The following is a 9,036-nucleotide window of genomic DNA, read 5'->3' on the forward strand; positions in this document are numbered from 1 at the left end:
ATAAACCATAAACAAGTTACTGACAAATTCCCCAAAGAAAACAAAATATTCCCTCCGTCTGTTTTAGGAAAAGAAGCCCGGTCTGCAAGCAACACATGTTCATGTCAGTAGGGGCAGTTTTACCAAACCGTGCTCCCCAGGGGCCAAGTTTCGTATCTGAGTGCGAATTTGTAAAATTAGCCATATTGCCATCAGTGCATAATTTAACAAATTAACATCCTTTCGTCGTTTGTCTAGATTAATAATTATTTTGCATCTCAGGTGTTATAAAATCAGCTCAAAAATGTATTGCATTAAAAGACGAGTGACCACAAGAAATAAGGTAGAACTTGACTTTGTGCGGCAGTGTAAAAGGGTGATGGCGAGTCCGTTTTACATCTCTAAAAATCGGGAAAAATGTAGCTATCAAACGTTTTCAGAACATAGGAACAGGAGTGGAGCATTCAGCCCCTCCAGCCTGTTTCGCCATTCAATTCGATCATGCTTTTACCAGGCGTAAGAATTTCAGGGGCATTCGCTAGGAAATAGTTGGGCAAATAGCCCAACTCTCCACCCGTGAATGCCCTTTTCATGGTGATGGCTACGATCTGTCAAGGAGATTCTTGGCAGACGCAAGTTCCAGGTTCTCGCGCTTGCGATTCCTGCATGAATACCCTGAACTTGCAGGACGCTCATGGGTGCATACACACTGCATATGCACCCGTACGCCCTGGAAAATACGGGCCATAGGATTTTGAGCAGGCTTGACAGGGTAGATGCTGTGAGAGGTTGCTTCCCTTGGCTGGAGAGTCTAGAACTAGGGGGCTCAGTCTCAGGATAAGAGGTTCGTCATTTAGGACTGAGATGAGGCAAGTTTTCTTCACTCAGAGGGTTGTGAATCTTTGGAATTCTTTACCCCAGAGGGCTGTGGATGCAAAGTCGTTGAGCATATTCAAGGCTGAGATCAATAGATTTTTGGACTCTAGGGGAATGAAGAGATATAGGGATTGGGCAGGAAAGTGGAGTTGAGGTCGAAGATGAGCCATAATCTTATTGAATGGTGGAGCAGACTGGAGACGATGTATGGCCTACTCCTGCTTCTATGTCTTACGTTCTTATGTTCTTAAATTACGAGGAGAGATTACACAAACTATGGTTATATTCCCAGGAATTGAAAAGATTAAGGAATTATTTGCTCTTCGTTTTCAAGATATTAAGTGGAACTGATAGGGTAGATAAAGAGAAATTATTTCTGCTGGTTGGGGAAACTAGGCGATGTAGCCTAAAAATTAAGGCCATGTCTTTCAGGAGTGAAGTTAGGAAACACATCTACATACAAAGACTGCTAGAAGTTTGGAACTCTCTTCCGCTAATGGTTGATGCATGTTGATTGGAAATTTTAAATCTTAAATCGCAGATTGCTAGATTTCTCTTAACCAGAGGTAATGGGGCAAAGGTGGATATATGGAATTACATCACAGATTAGCCATGATCTCATTGAATGGTAGAACGTGCGCGAGGTTATACCTATCAAGAAAGGATAAACAGGCTGCGTCTCTTTTCTCTTAAAATGTAGAGAAGTTATACTAAACTTAGATCAAACCTTGTTAAGCCCAAACTTGGAGTATTGTGTACAGTTCTGGTCGCCATATTATAAAAAAGGATATGGAGGCACTGGAGAGGGTGCGCAAAAGATTTACAGAGATGATACCAGAACTGCAAGCTTACACCTATCAAGAAAGGATGAACAGGCTGGCTCTCTTTTCAAGAGAAAAGAGAAGGCTGAGGGGTGACCTAATACAGGCCTTACAAATTATAAAAGATTTTGATAGAATAGACACACAGAGAGTGTTTCCACTTGTGGGGAAGAATAAACTAGAGCCCATCAATATAAAATAGAAAGTCAAAAAATTTGAAACAGACAAACTACAGTTGATACAAGAGAATCTAATGTTAACGGGTGTAAAGTCACGGCTTGCAGAGGAGAATCTAACGTCACAGAGTGAAAAGTCAAAATGGGAGAAAGAAGCCATAGAGTTAAAAAACAAGAATGAAATTCTTCAGGGATAAGTCGGTGCTTCAGCAGCAATAATGCAGCAACAGAGTATTAACACGGTTCACGCTGGTGCTGTAATGCAGAATCTTGAGGAGGCTAGAAGCCAAATAGCCTTCTTAACAAAAGATAATGGGGTCGATTTTAGTTCAGGTGCGGGGAACTGGTGGTTTCCCCGAATTTAGTGATTCCAACACGATTGTAAATGGCCTGTGATTTTGATGCAAATTTAACACAATTGGCCAATTGATTTCCAGCGTGTGGGAAGCCTTGGCAATTGAATATTTCCAGTCAGAAAGTTGCATAATATGACGTCATCATTGCTGCTGCTTTTAGGGTCCACAGCAAGCCTTGCTTCCTCTGCAGGCTTCCAACTTTCAACATTAAGATGGCACAGGAGCCTGCAGGAGGAACGGCCAGCAGGAGGGCCAGATCTGTGCCCAAATTTTATGAGGCTTCACTACAGGCATTACTGGATGGTGCTAGGGCCCACAGGGAGGTCCTCTTCCCTTCTTCAGGGAGGAAGAGGCCTCCTAGCCAGACCAAGGCTGTGTGGCTAGAGGTGGCAGGCCAAGTCAACTGTTTGGGGCTTACACGAAGAACGTGGTTGCAGTGCAGGAAAAGATTCCATGATCTTCTTTGCACTGGAAAAGTAAGTACTGTATGATGTTTTCATCACCCTCAATCTGATCCCCATCGCCTTTCCTCACCAGCACTCAGCTTTAGCAATCTCTTTCTGCACGTCCCACTAGACACTCACATCTATGCACCCTTACCCATTCCCCCTCTCGCTATGCTCACATTCACAGAACTATGCCACCATGCAGCCCTCACACTCCCTCCCACTCTGATGCTTTGCACACAACTGACAACACACAGGGAGGGCCCTTGGAATTGCAACCTCACTCCATCTTTGTCTCCTTCTAAGTATCTATGCTATGCAATCTCTGCACTCAATCCTTCATTCTCACTCAACCTCCACTTGTCTCCCTCATTGCAGGAAAAGAGAGCTCACAACAGGAGAGAGCGAGCCAGGACAGGAGGAGGGCCGCCCTCATTAGCCCAGCTCAACCCCTGGGAGGAAGGCATCCTAGAGATTGCCGGGGCTGACCGAGATGTGGACGTTGGGGAAGGACAAGCAGGAGCATCCCCGCAAGCTGGTGACAGAATAGTTTTCCATCTCTCTCATTGGCATTGCATGAGTCACTGATAATGATTCTGAAGCTACATCATATGGACTTATGATCATCTGCAAAATGCAATGTGCATGTAACCTTGGCATCACATCTCTAACTTTTTCCTTGACTCCCCCATAGGACCATCTCCACTCTGCAGGAGGAAGAGCCTGAGCAACCAGACTCCTCAGCGGAATCTGCCACCTCTGAGGGCGCATTGTCAGCAGAAATAAGCACACCCAGCACCAGCACAGACACTCACAGCTCGGTGGGACCTTCGGGACATAGAGTAGAGTTGTCACCTGGTGTATCACAGCTCATAAGTGAGCATCAGCAGATTGTGGAGACAGGGACAGCAGTGGAGAGTCCTCGTCGGAGGGCGCAGGAAACTGCCAGCTTGGCTCAGCTGCATGTGGACCCTTTGCCTCTGGGTCCATCCGTCAGATCAGAGGTGATGGAACTCCATGCACTGATGCAGGAGTCTCTGGCAGGTTTTGTCTCCAGGGTCGTTGTGAGTGTGGAGCGAATGAGGGAGTCCATAGCAAACATGAGCAGAGCATTTGTGGAGTCAATGGCGCATGAACACATCAACACGGAAAGGATGGCTAGCTACGTGGAGATGATTGCTGCCTCCATGGTAAGGCTGGTTATGGTAGAGGAGAGGAGGGCTACGGCCATGGAGGAGGTTAGTCGCCAGGGTATGGAAAACATGGTGAGTGTTCAGAATAGAATGACACCACTTGAGGAGCGATGGGCATCTATTGAACAGAGAAATCAGACCTTCATGGAAGTCCTTCTGAGTAGGACTGTCATTGTAGATACAGGTCCCCATGGCCCCCCTGATGTGCAGCCAGGTGTTCTCAAGCCACTTGCAGGCACTGAGGGGGACCTGACCCATGAGAGGGAGGTTGGTGGCAGACCTCAAGGAAGTGGGGGCTCCACTCCAAGCGCTCACATTTCCATGCCACTGCAGAGCCCTCAGTCAGAACCCCACCAGAGTCCACACCCAACGTAGATAGACGTCTCAACCCCTGCACAGCCGCAGGAGCAGCAGACTGCTGGTGAACCCTCACAGGCTCGCCACCCCAGTGGCCGCCCACCAAAGGTGTTGAGACAGGAGCAGCAGGAAAGTGAGCAAGGGGCCTCCACATCTGCTGAAGCCACAGGGGAACCACTATGTAGGAGCATGCGTAAGAGGAAAATAAAGCACGAATAGTCCCAAGGGTAGTCACTTGGGTGAAATGCTGTGTGTTTTGTAAAAATGCCATCAGTTATGTGTTTTTCATAAAAATTCTGATGGCAAATTCTGCAGTTGTGGCGTGTGTCATTTCACGAATGGGGCTAGAGGTCCTCTAATGCCAAGAGGGGAAGGGAAAAAAGGCCTCCCATGCTTCTGGTAGGTGCCTCAGTTGAGGAAGCGCTGAGTGAGGGTGGCGAGAGGGGTCTCGCAGGAGGTCACACTGGAGATGGATGTCAGGCTCCAAACTTCCACAGCTGTGGTTGTGCCTTCTAAAAGTTCCCCCAGACCTGAGACAACAAAGCCCTGCCACCTGCAAATGATGACTGAACAAATATCCTCTTTAATGTTCTCTTTAAATATCCTCTTTAAAGCAAGCCAATAGTGTTCACGCCCGGTTTCACAGGCGTGATCCCCACCAGATGTGTTTTACATGGGAAAAGGGTTAAACAGGCAAGGGCCTGTTAAAATGGGATTATAAAGGCCAATCAGTGCTGTTTAAGGGCCCTAAAACCAGTCCCGCCTGTTGCAGGCACTGATTTGGGTGAATCAGACACACCTAGGTTAAAATGGCGTGGAGGCGGGAACCAGCGGGGGGTCACGACCCCCAGGTTTTGCGATTTTAACCCCCCGCACACCTAAAAGCCCGCCTCACGGCCCAATAAAAATCGAGGCCAATGACTGCCTGATCAGTCAACAGAGTGATTCACGAGGAGCGCTAAGAGAGGCTCTTCAGTGCACCAACAGGGAATCAGACCACAGGCAATGTAACAGCACTATACAAAAATTAGAGAAACAGTTGGGTAAACGACAGGCTGTAATAGCAGCAGTCATGGGAGTAGACCCCCCCGTGAGTTCTGATAAACAATGCGAGGAGATCAACGGAGAATTATATCCTCCCTTACCACCTCCTCCTACAGCAGCCTCCATAGCCTATGTCCGCAGTGACATGGAAAACCCCCCGCTGGACGGTTCCGCATACATTGAGAAACCAGTTAGTGTCCTAACTAGAACTCAATTAACCCCTAAGTTGCTGAGATGCCAAATTAAAACCTAAAATTTTACCGACATGGAAGTTATTAACGTCTGTGCGGAGACAAATAAAACACAAGATTTGCTGAGTGAAAGGAACCTTAAAAAATGCTGGAATTTCAATTTGTGTGAAAATGTGTATTAAAGTGTGAATGTTTTCCTGACTATGAATGTTTAAGAAGTTACAGTATTTCTTTTGTCTGAAAAGTCTGTCTTTAAAAGAACGATTCTGTTACTTATGTTTTAGCTCCACCGACTTTTCTGTGTTAAAAGCATTTAAAACTTTTGTCTTGTGTTGGATTTTGGAAGTTTTAAGAATGTGCGAATAAGATTGTACCCCAAGAATTGGAAAAAAACTTTGAACTACAATTTAAGTTAAGCTGGTGTGTAAAAACTGAGAAAGAACAAAAAGTTTGTTTAACAAAAGATTAAGTTTCAGCCTAAGATTTAACCTGGGAGTCATGGTTGCTATGGTGAAATCTTCTAAAGCAGTTTGATTTGATCTTTTAAATATAAAAAACTAATTTTTCTCCAGTTATATTCCATGTTTTTATAGTATTTTGGAAAGGCATCTGAAGAAAGGACAATAAGAAATATGACGTAATTTACTGTTTTCTGCAAGCATGTACTGTTTTTTTTTATCTTTTCTGTTCATGTTTAGTTAAAGTGGGAAAACACAACTGTCTTTTCGATTGGGAAAGTTTTTAAAAAATTTACGTGATGTGACGCAATTGCGTGCGCCTGACAATAATTCGCACCACCTTCCTAAAAACCTGCAAAAGAGTTAACCCTTTCCACTGACAGCTGTTTAATTTCACCAAGCAACAACTTTAGTATGAAATTTAAAGATATTGGACATTATTAAATTTAAGTTTCTTAATTTTAAGTTAATATTTCCCTACAGTGACAGAAGGAAATTTATGATTTGATAAATTAACATCTTGGGCTCTTAAGCAGAGTCACAATGGATTCTCTTCTTTCTTTTGTTATATGGAAGTTACCTTGTAAACTAATTGCAGCACTTCTGTCTCTAATGCTATAACACTGTGTACGCCAATTAGCCTGGAAGTCACTTGTTTCTGAAATTGGAATTGATAAGATAAATTGATAGGAATGAAATTGAACATTGACAAAACCTGTCAGTTCAACAGTTCTGCTGTTTGGATTTTAGGATAAATTTGGAATGACAAAATTGACTCAGGCACTATATATATTGGGTTACTTTTTGGGAAAATAAAATATCCTCTAAAATAATGATAAATAAAAAAGTGTTAATAACTTGGAGCTAGTGAGAATGTTTGATCTATGTTTACAATCTTAAATATTGTACTGGACAGTAAAGTTTCTCGCGGGCTCGTGAATGAGATATGAATGGTAATTAAAGGAAAGTGATTGAGGGTGTAAGATTGAAACAGGAGAATTACACTACTGAATGGGAATTTTCAAAACTTTCTAGTGAAAGTCAGGAAAGTGTAGTTAAGAATAGTAAATTGATAGCTTTCTCTTGGAGACATTTGTGTCCCTGCCTATAATGAACTTTTTAAGAAAACTGAATTTGATAGTCTGGCCACTACCCAAGACATCGAGACCATGCAGAGGAAGATGAGCAAAGACCTCCAGATGACTACAATCTTTTGATAAGATACCTGAAAGCCCGAGAAAGACCTGTATTGGATGGCACATGTGGCACGATATTGAGATACTGGTACTGATACTGATTTGTTATGTATGAAGCAATTACCATCTATGAATGTATGTTGAGTTTGCACTGAAGAACGGGTCTCAGACATGCTCAGTTACTTGACAACAGCAGGACATGAAATAGTTAACGTGGCTCAGGAGAGTGAGACAACTTTTAAACCATTGACACTTACTCTGTCGAGAAACTATCTAATTAATGAAACAATCAGAATACAGTTAAATACACTGGTACCTGTTAGAGGGATTGAAATTGAAGTTGAAGTGGAGAGTTACATGGAACCTGGATTGGGAAAATTGAGGGCTAAGGAGAAATCATGTTTAGTAAAAATTATCCACAAGATGGATACGAGTAAAAGAGATATCTGGAGAATCTTTTAAGTCCATGATTTGTTGATTAGATGTTAAACTGTAATGTCACTTGAAATGATTGTAAGACTGAATTTAACTCTGACTAATAATTGCGTTTTGTAGGTAACAGAGCATGGAAAATAAGGAGTACGAATCCAGTAGGATGTGATTTTGGTGGTGCCTCCTGTGTCACTACTATCATAACTACCATGCTTTACGGGTCTAACAGGACCTGTCCCATCAACCAACATGTTTTTAAGTATGCGCTGCACAATTATGTGACACAATTCGGATAAGAAATTCCCCTGTTGTTTGAGGGTTTCAGTGAGCTCGTGATGCGACTGAACTCCTCCCTAAAGCATTTTCATGTTTTGGAGCAAGACAACTCGGGAATAGATGTTGAAATTGAAAGCATAAGGAACAACTCACATTGGTGGGATATTGGGCTTAATATATCAGCACGTCCTTAGGTTCGTATTATTTCACACGCTCTGATAGTTCTCGAACTTGTAATGATAGTGTATTTGATATATGTAACCCATGTAGTAAGACTTTAAATTATGTAAGATCAGAAGTTTGATTAAGATCTACCCAGTTAAACACAAATGCCACAAGGTAAGGAGTCAAAAATTGTTAGGACTAATAGGGACAAACATGGAAATTCCTCCTTGGATTAGGATAATTCCCCATGTGCTGGTCATATCCCAACTTGTAGTAATGATGTGCTAACTATTGTATAGCTGCTACATAAAACACCTAATGCATGAAACCTGATCGTGTTTAAATGTGATTACAGCCCAGAACATGTTAGTGTTACATAAAACTGAAGAAACATAATCCATGTGTAAGATTTTAGGTTTGAGGGGTCGGCAAATGCCTCGCCCTCAAGGTAGGGATATGTAGGATAGGGTGTACCTGTAGGATTTAGTAAACATTATGAAGATTCTATAACCATTTTTATATAACTATAATATGTGAAATTGTATGTTGAAAGCCTAAAAGCCTGTATAAAATGGCGAATGGCTGAGAGCAAAGCAGGATGGGATTATGCCAACCTGACTAAAAACCTCTGTTTAAAATGACTGTAGTAACAGAATGTAGTGCTAATTTATGGAGATGAGGAATTCAGCAATATTATGCTTAAAGAGATAAAAACTAGAGAGATAAGAGTTGGAGACATCCTTCATTGGTACAGCTATAGGATGGGCAGATTGTTTGGTCAACATTCTAGTAAGTGTTCTGTGAAAAGTGAACATCTGAGATAAGGCTACTTTGTTATGCATAGAGAAGAACCTAATAGCATCAACAAGGTCATAAGATGGCCAACGAGGGAAGCAAGACTTTTTACCAGGTGTCAGAGGGTTAATTACTGCCACGTAGGCAAAACGAGAGGAGAAAGGGTATAAAGATACAGGTTTAGAACATGGAAAGCACGCACGGTGTAATCAGAGATTGATAGGAGCAATGGTCAACGGAACACAGCAAGATCCCAAAGAAGCGAGCATTGTTCA

The sequence above is a fragment of the Somniosus microcephalus genome, chromosome 6 (genome assembly GCF_052327205.1).
Source record: "Somniosus microcephalus isolate GS21.2 chromosome 6, FLI_Smic_1.0, whole genome shotgun sequence".
NCBI lineage: Eukaryota > Metazoa > Chordata > Chondrichthyes > Squaliformes > Somniosidae > Somniosus > Somniosus microcephalus.